Below are 14,326 nucleotides of genomic sequence, written 5' to 3'. Positions count from 1 at the left end.
AGTTTTGTGTTGTGAAGTTTTCAAGTTTTGGGTGAATTCATTTGATGGATGATGGAACAATGAGTGGCAAGAGCCTAAGCTTGGGGATGCCCATGGCACCCCCAAGATAATTCAAGGACACCAAGAAGTCAAATCTTGGGAATGCCCCGGAAGGCATTCCCTCTTTCGTCCACTTCCATCGGTAATTTACTTGGAGCTATATTTTTATTCACCAACATGATATGTGTTTTGCTTGGAGCGTCTTGTATTACTTGTGTCTTTGTGTCTTAGTATGCCACAATCATCCTTGATGTACACACCTTTTTAGAGAGCCATACATGAATTAAAATTTTATAGAATACTCTATGTGCTTCACTTATATCTTTTTGAGCTAAGTAGTTTTGCTCTATGTGCTTCACTTATATCTTTTGAGCTATGTAATTTTTCTCTATGTGCTTCACTTATATCTTTTGAGCGTTATAATTTTTCTCTATGTGCTTCACTTAGATCTTTTAGAGCATGGTGGTGGATTTGTTTTAAAGAAACTATTGATCTCTCATGCTTCACTTAAATTATTTTGAGAGTCACTTAATAGCATGGTAATTTGCTTAATAATAATATGCTTGGTATTCAAGATTTGTGAAACTTTCTTTTGAGTGTGTTGAATACTAAGAAAAGATTGAAGCATGATAATTGTTTTGAGATATGGAGGTGATAATATTAAAGTCATGCTAGTTGAGTAGTTGTGAATTTAAAGAATACTTGTGTTAAAGTTTGTGATTCCCGTAGCATGCACGTATGGTGAACCGTTATGTGATGAAGTCGGAGCAAGATTTATTTATTGATTGTCTTCCTTATGACTGGCGGTCGGGGACGAGCGATGGTCTTTTCCTACCAATCTATCCCCCTAGGAGCATGCGCGTAATACTTTGCTTTGATAACTTCTAGATTTTTGCAATAAGTATATGAGTTCTTTATGACAAATGTTGAGTCCATGGATTATACACACTCTCACCCTTCCACCTTTGCTAGCCTCTCTAACACCACGCACTTTTTGCCGGTATCATACACCTACCATATACCTTCCTCAAACCAGCCACCATACCTACCTATTATGATATTTCCATAGCCATTCCGAGATATATTGCCATGCAACTTTCCACCGTTCCGTTTATTATGACACACTCCATCATTGTCATATCGCATATCCCGGTACACCGCCGGATGCATTCATATAGAGCCATACTAAGTATCATGTTGTAATTGTTGAGTTATAAGAAAAATAAAAGTGTGATGAACACCATTATTAGAGCATTGTCCTAGTGAGGAAAGGATGATGGAGACTATGATTCCCCCATAAGTCGGGATGAGACTCCGGACGAAAAATAAATAAAAAAGAGGCCAAAGAAGCCCAAATAAAAAGAGGCCATAAAAAAAGAGAAAAGGCCCAAATGAAAAAATGAGAGAAAAAGAGAGAAGGGACAATGTTACTATCCTTTTACCACACTTGTGCTTCAAAGTAGCACCATGATCTTCATAGTAGAGAGTCTCTCATGTTATCACTTTCATGTACTAGTGGGAATTTTACATTATAGAACTTGGCTTGTATATTCCAATGATGGGCTTCCTCAAATTACCCTAGGTCTTCATGAGCAAGCAAGTTGGATGCACACCCACTTAGTTTCTTTTTGAGCTTTCATATACTTATAGCTCTAGTGCATCCGTTGCATGGCAATCCCTACTCACTCACATTGATATCTATTGATGGGCATCTCCATAGCCCGTTGATACGCCTAGTTGATGTGAGACTATCTTCTCCTTTTTGTCTTCTCCACAACCACCATTCTATTCCACCTATAGTGCTATATCCATGGCTCACGCTCATGTATTGCGTGAAGATTGAAAAAGTTTTGAAAAAGTTAGAATATGAAACAATTGCTTGGCTTGTCATCGGGGTTGTGCATGATTTAAATACTTTGTGTGGTGAAGATAGAGCATAGCAGACTATATGATTTTGTAGGGATAACTTTCTTTAGCCATGTTATTTTGAGAAGACATAATTGCTTTGTTAGTATGCTTGAAGTATTATTATTTTTATGTCAATATAAACTTTTGTCTTGAATCTTTTGAATCTGAATATTCATATCACAATTAAGAAGATTTGCATTGAAATTATGCCAAGTAGCACTCCGCATCAAAAATTCTCTTTTTATCATTTACCTACTCGAGGACGAGAAGGAATTAAGCTTGGGGACGCGCCCATCCACATGCACCCTTCGCCGAAACTCCACTGCGCCATACCGTCGAGACCCGTCGTCGATGATGCGTTAGAAACCACGCCGCTCCATCAACTGTGCACTCGAGTCAGGACCATCTCCACAATGATGCCTCCAGCAAGGAGCGCGGCGCGAGACGTCGCCATCGTCCGGTCCGGTAACAGATTGAGGGTTTTCCTTGGAGCGGGCTGAAAGGAGCGACGTGACATGCTATGACGATGTCTTCAATAAGATAACGACACTCACACGTCATAGATATGCATATAGATTTCAGCCATTTAGAAGCGCCTGGCATTCCATGAAAACCTGGATGTGGGTCAGAGTGCTCGTGTTGGCGTGCAATGCACACCTCGTCTCCTTTCACTCTGGCACACAATTATTCTTAAAATTTTGCTTCAGTAAGTTTGGCCGAACTGCATTTTTTGGGGTCAATTGATCTCTTTATTCTAGCAAACCATTTTTGCGGGGATCTAACAAACCAATTTGATGATATGTACACACAGGTTTACAAACTCACTTCTACTACTATAGTTCTACATGGTTCGTGCTGAATGTGCAATAGTTTCACTTCGAACTGAATTAGGAAAAAAATAAAGAATATTACAATGCGGTGCATATGTGATTTCAATAGAGTAACAAAATTAGACTCGATGAATCTCATGCACCTAGTCTTTTTATTGTTGTTATTATTCTAAAATTATGAGCAGAGATTCTGCCAAGCCCATAGCTCACATCGTCCTCCCAGGGGTGGCTCGGGACAGATACAGTCGCCGCCAGCGCTGCCCCACCACCTTCTCTCCTCTCCTTCTTCGGTCTAGTAGGAGGACGTTGGCGGACATAGCCTATACGTCCAACGATGGCGATGATGCCTCCTTGCGTGACGATCTCTCGCGCGGGAGCCCTCCAGAACCGCAACACGGCAGATGGTGTTCGATCACTAGGGTTGCCCCCCTCCCCCCAGATTTCATAGGCGGTAGTCGTGTTGCTGTGCTGCATGGGTACATAGTCATGCAAGATGATGGGACTTCACCATGTTTTGCCCCCGAAGCTGAAGGCCCGGACCAGCAGGAAAGCAATGGCCGCCACTCGATGCCAAAGAGGAGGGACGGCTGAACCACCGTAGCCGCACCCATGAGGGGCCACCAGGGAGGCCCTCCCGCGCCGAGCGCCATTGTCCAACCTCAAAGGCCCAACTGGACGGGGCCGACCACCTGCACCGCTGCCGCCACCACCAGAGATCCATAGCTACAGAGGCCGACTGTGACCTAGTCGCACGCGACCCACAACGCTAGAAGTGGCTCCGAGGCGCTGCCGCGAAGCAGCCGTCGTCACCAGCCGGCCTGCACCACCACCATGCCGCCCATCGCCCGACGCCATGCCACCACTGTCGCCCCCACCAAAGATCCACGGTGAGAGAGGCCGACTGCGACCTAGTCGCACGCGACCCACAACGCCAGAAGCAGCTCCGAGGCGCTGCCGCGAAGCAGCTGTTGTCACCAGCCGGCCTACACCACCGCCATGCCGCCCATCGCCCGATGCCACGCCATCGGCGCCGGCCCACTCCGAAGCGCCGCCGTGCCCGGCATTGAGCGCCGCATCCAAGCACATGAGATCTGGCCCACGCAACACCCCCCGCGTGAGGAGACAAGAGGGCCCGCCGTCGCCAGCGACGTTCGGGCTTGGCGCAGCACTGGCGTTCCGTCTCCAGCCGGACGTAGTCCTCGCGCGCCCACTTGATGGCAGCCTTGTCGGCGATGGCCATGTCGTCGTGCTCGCTCTTCACGGCGACGAGTCCCGGCTCTGTCTGGGGGGGGTGGTGAGGGAGTCCTGGATTAGGGGGTGTCCGGATAGCCGGACTATACCTTCGGCCGGACTCCTGGACTATGAAGATACGAGATTGAAGACTTCGTCCCGTGTCCGGAAGGGACTTTCCTTGGCGTGGAAGGCAAGCTTGGCGATACGGATATGTAGATCTCCTACCATTGTAACCGACTCTGTGTAACCCTAGCCCTCTCCGGTGTCTATATAAACCGGAGGGTTTTAGTCCGTAGCAACAACAATCATACCATAGGCTAGCTTCTAGGGTTTAGCCTCCTTGATCTCGTGGTAGATCTACTTTTGTACTACCCATATCATCAATATTAATCAAGCATGACGTAGGGTTTTACCTCCATCGAGAGGGCCCGAACCTGGGTAAAAACATCGTGTCCCTTGTCTCCTGTTACCATCCGCCTAGACGCACAGTTCGGGACCCCCTACCCGAGATCCGCCGGTTTTGACACCAACACTGGTGCTTTCATTGAGAGTTCCTCTGTGCCGTCGCCATCAGGAAGGATGCCTCATCCCATCTTTAAAGACGGCACCGTTGCTAAAGGAGCTTTGGCTATCGGCCAAACTCTCCGGCTAGGTGGTTTCCTTATGACCGCCTGTTCGGCTGCTGCGCCGACGATGACCTCTCTGGTCATCGAAAGCAATCTTCACGTCAGCTCGGAATTCATTGAGCAGCTAGATCCAATGGAGCTCTCTTCCCTAAACGAGCTCTTGGATCGCATCGTCGCCCTGGGAGTCGCTACGGATTATGACCAGATTGGGCCTGAACCCGATCTGAGAGAGATTAACTCTCCCCAGGTCACCCATCACGTTGCCGTGGTAGAGGGACAGTGCGGCGACCCTTCATCTATCTTAAGGACTAGCTATGTCCGGATTCCCGATCCCTCCAAGCCGGATACCCGCGGAGGGGAGGACATCACTCAAGACCTGAACTTAAAGTCAGGCGACGGGCTAGATTCATTGGACAGCATCCAAGAATCCAAACTTCCGAGTTCGGAAACTCCTCGGCCCCTAGGTCTCAGATTGGGTGAGGTTTCAGATTTGATTCCACCCACCCACCCATACATAAGCGATCTATCCCAAATTGGGCAAGAGCCCAAAGAAACAGTACATCATTACTGGCCCAGATTCCTCCTGGTTATGAACAGGATAAAGGACTGCTGCGAGGAAGACGCAATTTTATTCTTCTGCAATAATTGCACGGACAAGGGAATCCTCAACGCCATAAGTCGCCGTGATATTACACGCTTCACTGACTTGGCGTCCATAGTACGAAAGTACTGTGCAATGGAAAGCGCCTGGAAAACTGAAATAAAATTTTGGGACAATCCGGCCCTGAATACAAACCCAGTCCGAAATAAAAGGGTGCATCATCGCCAGACACCCGGGTTCAATACCAAAAAGCAAAAGCCCTCTACAGGGCACGGAACCGTACTGGAAGGATGGCTTAATGGACCCTATAAAATTCACAGTGCAGAGGGCGCCACACCAACTCACAGCCTTAGAGCATGTTGGATACTCCGGCAGGTGGCAAAAATTGGCGACGATCTTCTAATTCCAGAAGTCACAGAAAGCCACCCCAGAGACACCAGTACAGTATTAACAGTCTTCAAGACTTTCGCATCAAATAATATGCGAAAAAGAACACTCCGCAGCCTTGCCGAAGTCTACCAAGTAGCAACAATAAACCCATGGAGTGACATGGCTATTACTTTTAACGCCAGTGATAAACCTAAATTCCGAACATCCCGAGCACCAGCCGCATTGGTTCTCAGTCCAATAGTGGACGGCTTTCGTCTTACCAAGGTACTCATGGATGGCGGCAGCGGATTGAACCTCATTTATGAGGAAACCCTTTAAAAAATGGAAATAGACTGGAACCGCATTGAGCGAAGCAGCACAACCTTTAGAGGAATAATCCCCAGTCGGGAAGCGTGCTGTACAGGAAAAATCACACTAGATGTGGTGTTCGGCACGCCGGATAATTACAGGTCCGAAGAGGTCACGTTCCAAGTGGCCCCGTTCAGTAGCGGATACCACGCTCTGCTAGGGCGGGAAGCTTTTACAATCTTCCAAGCAATACCCCATTACGGGTACATGAAGCTCAATATGTCCGGGCCTAAAAGAATCATCACTCTCGCTAGTGATCCGGACATAGCACTCCGCGCCGAAAACAAGACAGCCGCACTGGCCCTCGAGGCGCTATCCGAAGCCCTAGCGGCTGAGGAACTGACTGCGCTGCGCTCCACGGTGAATAGGGACGATGTGATACTCGACAAAAGATCCAAGTCCACCTCTTTTAAACCGGCGGACGAAGTAGTCAAATTCCAGGTCCATCCAACGGACCCCAATAAAATAGCTTCCATCGGGGCATAGTTAAACCCTGATGTAGACGCCGCACTGCGAGAGTTCCTACGAGAGAACTGGGACATTTTCTCCTGGCACCCTTCAGACATTCCAGGAATCCCACACAGGCTGGCCGAACACAGCTTAAATATCCTAAAAGGATTCAAGCCAGTCAAACAGGCTCTTCAGCGTTTTTCCGAACCTAAGAGACAGGCCATGGGAGAGGAACTAGCCAAGCTATTGGAGGCCGGATTCATCAAAGATATAAAACACCCGGACTGGCTAGCAAACTTGGTGATGGTACCAAAGAAGGACAAATCCTGGCGCCTGTGCGTTGATTTTAAAGACCTTACAAGGCTTGCCCAAAGGATCCCTTCCCTCTCCTCCGCATCGATCAAATTATCGACGCTACCGCAGGACACGATTCGTTGTGTTTCCTCGACGCATACTATGGCTACCATCAAATAAAGATGGCAGAGTCAGGCCAAGCCGCAACGGCATTCATCACACCATACGGCCCATTCTGCTTCAACACAATGCCCTTCGGGCTCAAAAACACCGGCGCAACATATCAGCGCATCATTCAGACATGTCTGGCAAACCAGATCGGCAAAATAGTGGAGGCATACGTAGATGATGTGGTCGTTAAAACAAGACATGTCGAATCTCTAGTAGACGACTTGAGGCTAACATTCGATAACCTCCGAACATACGACATCAAGCTCAACCCAGAAAAATGCATTTTCGGCGTTCCAGCCGGAAAGCTCTTGGGCTTCATTGTATCCGGTAGAGGAATTGAAGCAAATCCAGCCAAGATCTGAGCTCTGTCACAATGGGATATCCCGAAGGACCTCAAACAAATACAAAAATTAACCGGATGCGTGGCGGCTCTAAGCCGCTTTATCTCCCGCTTGGGAGAAAAGGCCCTACCCCTTTACCGCCTCCTTCGGCGCACCGAACACTTCGAGTGGATGGATGCAGCCACGGCCGGACTCGACAAAATAAAAGCCATCTTGGCAACAAACCCAGTCCTGGCCGCGCCAAACATTGGCGAACCAATGCTATTATACATTGCAGCAACCCATCAGGTCGTAAGCGCAGTTCTCGTCGTCGAACGAGAAACAGACGGACACAAATCCCCCCTTCAAAAGCTGGTCTACTATGTGTCCACTGTCCTTACTCCGTGCAAGTCACGGTACCCGCATTATCAAAAGATTGCGTACGCAGTATTTATGGCATCCCGGAAGCTGCGACACTACTTTCAAGAGTGTTCAATAACAGTAGCCTCGGAAGTGCCACTTAACGATATTATAAACAACCGCGATGCGACGGGTCGGATTGCAAAATGGGCCATTGAGCTCCTCCCGTTCGACATAACTTACAAGCCATGGCGAGCTATCAAGTCGCAAGTTTTGGCTGACTTCGTCGCAGAATGGACGGAGGCCGAACTCCCTAAAGAGTACGGCACATATTCAAACTGGGTCATGCACTTCGACGGCTCCAAAATGTTGGCCGGTCTAGGGGCTAGCGTTGTTTTGACGTCCCCCATAGGAGGCATAGTTCAATACGTACTTCAGATAATGTACACAGACTCCAACAATGCAGCCGAATATGAGGCCCTTTTACATGGTCTCCGGATGGCAGTATCCATGGGCATTCAACGCCTAGAGGTGCGCGGGGACTCGAACCTCGCAATATCCCAAATAAATGGAGACTTTGATGCCAAGGATCCAAAAATGGCAGCTTATCGCAACGCCGTCCTAAAAATGTCAGCTCGGTTCGAAGGGCTCGAATTTCACCATATAGCCCGGGAAAATAATCAGGCGGCAGATGTCCTGGCACGCATCGGCGCAAAACGCGATGTAGTCCCCCCCAACATCTTCTTGGAAAGGCTGTTCAAGCCATCCGTAGTATGGGAAGGGGAACCCGGCAATAACAGCCCGGACCCAACCGCACTGCCCGACACCGAACACTCTGACACAATCGGAGGCTCTGCCAATGAAATAACACCTTTAGCCCACGTAATAATGGCCGGCATCGCCCCGTGGATACAACCATTCCTCGCCTACCTTACTAGGCAGGAACTCCCCGAGAACCAAAATGAGGCACGCTGCGTAGTGCGGCGATCTAAAGCCTATAAAGTCCATGAGGGAGAGCTTTATAAGAAAAGCACTACCGGAGTCCTTCAAAGATGCATCTCCAAAGAGGAAGGGCGAAACCTCCTAGCTGAAATTCATGCCGGACTCGGCGGTCATCACGATGCAACTTGGTCCCTTGTAAGCAAGGCCTTCCGTACAGGCTTTTATTGGCCGACGGCCCGGGCAGTCGCCCAAGACTTAGTCCAACGATGCGTCGGTTGCCAGCTTTTTGCAAACCAAAGCCTTATGCCACCCACGCCCTCCAAACTATCCCCATTACTTGGCCCTTCGCGGTCTGGGGGCTTGACATGGTTCGACCCCTTAAAGGCGGAACCCACAAGAAAAAATACTTACTGGTCATGGTGGATAAGTTCACCAAATGGATAGAAGCCAAGCCTGTTAAGACGGCCGAATCCAGACCGGTGATAGACTTTATATCCGGGGTTGTACACCGTTATGGCGTCCCCCGTAGCATCATCACTGATAATGGCACGAACTTTACGGCCGACGAGGTAAAACTCTGGTGCAAAAACATGGGCATCAATCTCGATTATGCTTCCGTCTATCACCCAGAAACTAACGCCAGGTCGAACGTGCAAATGGTCTTATCATGAGCGGCATCAAACCCAGATTAGTGCGGTCCCTTAAGGAATCTAGTACGCACTGGGTAGAGGAGCTCGACTCTGTACTCTGGGGGCTGCGGACCATGCCGAATCGCACCACCGGATACACACCATTCTTCATGGTGTACGGCGCAGAGGCAGTTTTGCCCTGCGACATAATTCATGACTCACCTCGAGTGCGCATGTACGAAGAAAGAGAAGCCGAGCTCGATCGGTAGGACAATTTGGATGCCTTGGAGGAAGAGCGTGATGTGGCAAAAGCCCGTTCCGCATTCTATCAACAGCAGGCTCGAAGATACCAAAGCAGAGAAGTACGGGCCAAAAATTACAACATTGGCGAATTAGTTCTACGCCTGCCGGATAAGAAAAAGAACAAACTCAAGCCCAAGTGGGAAGGTCCCTTCATAATTGACCAAGTCCTGACTGGTGGAGCGTACCGCCTGCGAGATGCATCGGATAACCGACTCGAGCTGAACCCATGGAATGCAGCCCGTCTCCGAAGATTCTATGCCTAGTGCCGGACTCTGTGTTCGTCTCCTTCCTCTGTCCATTTTCTATATACTTTTTGTCTTACATTTCTCTCCTTCTCCTCTCTCTCTCTCTTGTAGCCTTTAAAGGCTCATAAAGTGACGCGCTATCCGCGCTCATTAAACCTGGGGGCTTCTTTAAACAGAAGCTTATTTATACGGGCTTCATGCCCAACACATGTGTCACACTTCCGCATGTACCTTTTATTCACCATTATATGCATCGATATGACTTAAGTTTTGGCCAAGCTGGGTTGCCTGGCTCCTGTGCTTACCCCTACGTTCCCGATTGTTCGGCTAGGTGGTAAAGGGAGCACATCTGCGATTGTTACTGCCGGGTCAGCCGGATGTGTACCTCAGACTGGGTGAAGCCGAAAGCTAGCGTTCTTAAGGGAATATTCGGTCGATGAACTAAAGATGATCTTCTTTTTCACTTATTTATCTATACGCCCCCAGATGTTTTCCCTGCGTCTCTTTTTGCAGAATGGACATGCACTTTAGGGCATGCCTCCCAGGGAAAGGAACCCCTAACGGAACTATTCTCTCTGGAAGATGTTTCTTACTAACCATGTAATATAACATAACTAGTTGGGCACTTGTCTGTTCAAGCACTAATGACCCCTACGCCTGGTCTTCATGCATACCCCGGTTCTTATATAACCGCGAGGGTATTCGGACACACTCCGGACCGTCAGGTCCCGAGGTTGAAGCGAAAAGGTCGGCCATGACAAACGATCTACAATCCGGCTAGAAGGCATTACACATGTCAATTAAAATTACATAATCAATCTGACTGATTGTATTCCTCTTCAATACCATCTATCAGGCTGTCTAGCTTACAGTCCTGTTGGGAATACTTTGCGGCCAATTCTACTTGGCCGTATACTAAGCTCACAGGGATCTCCTTCCCATCGGGCCCCACGGGTCCGACCTCGGCCATGTGGTTTGGGTCAGCCTTCGTGTACCGCGTCTTCACCATGGCCCAGGCCTCCCTGGCGCCTTGACGGCAGGCCGACATCTTCCATAATCGGAAGCGCCGCCGCGCTCCCTTCAGCTTCTCTACAAGCTCTCCAAGGCCTTCGGGCATGGAGACGCATGGCCACAAGGCCTGGGCGACGCCTTGCATCACCTGCCGAGCTCGCTCGTGCAGTTGTGAGAGCTCGGGAAGAAGGTCACCCGTAGAACCGGGCATTTCCTCTGCAGAACGGCCTGTCAGCATACCTACAGACATTACTCTGTTAGTCGACTTCCTCGCCGAACTCTTTTTTCAAAGTTCGTTTAAGCACTTACTAAATATGCCGTCCGCTGATTCTCCTTAACGGAGTCCAACAGCTGGGCACGAACATCCTTCAGTTCAACGCCCAGCTTGGTGTTGGCATCTTGGAGATCGTTCTTCTCCCGCCTCACCTTTGTCAGCATACTCTCACCAGCCTTCAGCTGGCGTAGGAGTTGTTGCTTTTTCGGATTTAATCCGGCGCCATCTGCAATTTCATTTGTCAGATTTGCACCCACGCCGCACTTCGCAAAATACTTATCTTTCGAAGCGTATATTACCAGAGGGGGTCTCCTTGGGCTCCCCTGCCGCGGCTAGTGCGGCCTCAAGTTGGGATTTGCACTCTTGCAGCTCCTAGGACAGTAGGGTATTCTTTTCTGTAAGAACCTGCATAACAAATGATCCTTAAATCAGCTATTCTAACTATTTCAAGTCTCGGGGGCTACTGGTATATATATAATTACCAAAATTTTCTTACCCGTATGTCTTTTACATATTGCTCCGTGGCTCTGGCTAGACCATTATAAGCGGCACGGAGGTACGCATCTCCCGAATTGAAGGCATCCAATGCCTCTTGGGAGAAACAAGCGTCGCGAAGAACTGTCCGGCGACGCCTGTGGTTCATGGCACTCTCCACCTCGGAATTGGTGGCAGACAGCTTGTCGGCATCCTTTGTCGGAGGAGCGTCCGGTGCGCGCCTTGTGTTCGCCTCCGCTTCCGGACCAGGCTTTGGAGCCTGGCTGGTGGAGGCACGATTGGCAACCTCTTCGGATATAGTCCGGCGAGGTCTCTTCGTCCTGAAGAGAGCACGAGCGTTAATATGCCTTGAAGGAATAACACCTGGGAATAAGATGGCGCGCTCTACCTTTGCGCCGGCGTCTCAGTCCAGACCGCACTTCTTTTTAGCCCACGGGGCCTTGCCGCCCCTCGTTGTCTAGTTGCCGCAGGCTCGGCCTCCCATCTCAAGGATCTCCCCTGCAAAACACGGTTGTCATACGGCAATCAAAAACACGCGAGGATAGATCCCTTTTCAAAGTGCTGGGACTTCGGTCTCAGTTACCTGTGAGGCTGGGAATAGCCCTGGGTAATCGGCCGTAATGGCCACCAAGGCGTTTTCCTTGCTCAATTGATGAAACACCCCATCAATCAGCTCCACAGATAAGTCCGGATCCTCTTGAGAGGCCGGGTCGAGGGACCATCCCGGATCCTCGGGTTGTGGAGGAGGGCTGTTTATTTCTTTAACAGCCTGGCGCAGTTCCTGCGTTGAAGTCATTAGACTGAATATTTAAGGATGGGAATATAAAACGGATGGGCAAGTAAAAGTGTCCACTTACCCAACTGGGGGAATTATACATAGAAAATCCACCCTGTGGGTTGACGCGGAGAAATTCCTCCTCTTCTCCCTTGTACAAAGCAGACAAGATCTTTATTAGAGCGGCAGCCGAATCCGGCCCCTTACGGCCGTGGCGGGTGGCGTCGTCCTCCCCGTTGAAGTCCCACATGGGGTGGCCTCTATACTGGAGCGGCCGCACCCCTCGCATGATGCATGCGGCCATGACCCCGATCATGGTCAGTCCGGAATGAGCTAACAATCTTATCCGGCCCATCAGGTAAAGAACGTCCTTGTCTCTTTCCCTCTGAGGGCTCCGTGGACGCCAGCTTAGACGCTTCTTTAGGGTAGCACTGTCGAACTCAGGGAGGCCGATCCGGACAGGATCCGGCAGCGGGACGTCCTTTATATAAAACCATTCCGAAGGCCATTCCTCGGACGCCTTCTTTGGGGTTCCGGATAGATATCTGGTCCCGGCAATGCGCCACACTTCGGCTCCGCCCACTTGATATATTGACCCCTTCTGAGAATGGGGCACAAGGCAGAATAGCCTTTTCCACAGCGCGAAATGAGCCTCGCAGCCCAAAAACAGCTCGCAAAGGGCTACGAAGCCCGCGATATGCAATATGGAGGCAGGCGTGAGGTTGTGCAGTTGGAGGCCATAGAACTCCAGGAGCCCCCGGAGAAACGGATGAATTGGAAATCCGAGCCCTCTTACTAAGTAAGGGACAAGGCATACCCGCTCTCCTTTGGGGGGATTGGGGGCGCTCTCCGCTTGCTCTCCGCCATTATAGGTGGCAAGTCCGGCTTGAACCGGGACCATATAGGCCGGGGGAGAAATCCCTTGGTCTGGAGCGTCACTAGCTCGTTGTGCGGGATGGAGCATCTCTCCCAATCTCCAGGCTGAGGGCTGGAAGGGCGAGAGGAGGAGCTGCGGCGGCCGGCCATGATAGAATGGATCTCTGTCGGATATGCTCGATGAATACTTGCGGAGGGGAGAAGGTGTGGTTTGGATTTAAATCCTCGTTCCCTTAAATAGGCGGCTCATTCACGCAGTTAGGGGTGTAAATGTAAAAACACCCTAACTTTTCGTGTTCGTTTGACACATGGAAGACGACCATTATTGGGCGTAGAAGCCAAGTAGTGCTACATTTACAAGAAACCGGACATTATTCAACAGGTACACGGAATTTGGAGGATAACCCGCCTTGCAATGCCGAAGACAATCTGCGCGCCGGACTCGTCGTCATTGAAGCCTGGTTCGGGGGGTGTCCGGATAGCCGGACTATACCTTTGGCCGGACTCCTGGACTATGAAGATACGAGATTGAATACTTCGTCCCGTGTCCGGAAGAGACTTTCCTTGGCATGGAAGGCAAGCTTGGCGATACGGATATGTAGATCTCCTACCATTGTAACCGACTCTGTGTAACCCTAGCCCTCTCCGGTGTCTATATAAACAAGAGGGTTTTAGTCCGTAGTAACAACAATCATACTATAGGCTAGCTTCTAGGGTTTAGCCTCCTTGATCTCGTGGTAGATCTACTCTTGTACTACCCATATCATCAATATTAATCAAGCAGGACGTAGGGTTTTACCTCCATCGAGAGGGCCCGAACCTGGGTAAAAACATCGTGTCCCTTGTCTCCTATTACCATCCGCCTAGACGCACAATTCGGGACCCCCTACCCGAGATCCGCCGGTTTTGACACCGACAGGTGGTGCATGGAGATGCTCTAACTCCAAAGACCGCCATATTGCACTAGCCCTGCTCGCCAATACCTAGCTCCAAAGACGAAGGCCCCGGGAGGGAATACGCCACCAAGGAGTTGCCATCATTCAATCAAACAAGATCAATGGTTTCTCTCGGAACTATAACGATCTGCGTGAGGAGGGTATGGAATCAATACAACGATGCCTTCAAGAAGGTAAGCGACGGCCACACCCGCCGCCATCGCGGGTCGTGGCCACAACCAAGACAACGGTTTTCACCTAAGCATCCGAC

This window comes from Triticum urartu, chromosome 5A, assembly GCF_056163025.1.
Source record: "Triticum urartu cultivar PI428250 chromosome 5A, HENAU_Tu73, whole genome shotgun sequence".
Taxonomy (NCBI): domain Eukaryota; kingdom Viridiplantae; phylum Streptophyta; class Magnoliopsida; order Poales; family Poaceae; genus Triticum; species Triticum urartu.
Note: the sequence above shows the minus strand (reverse complement) of the source record.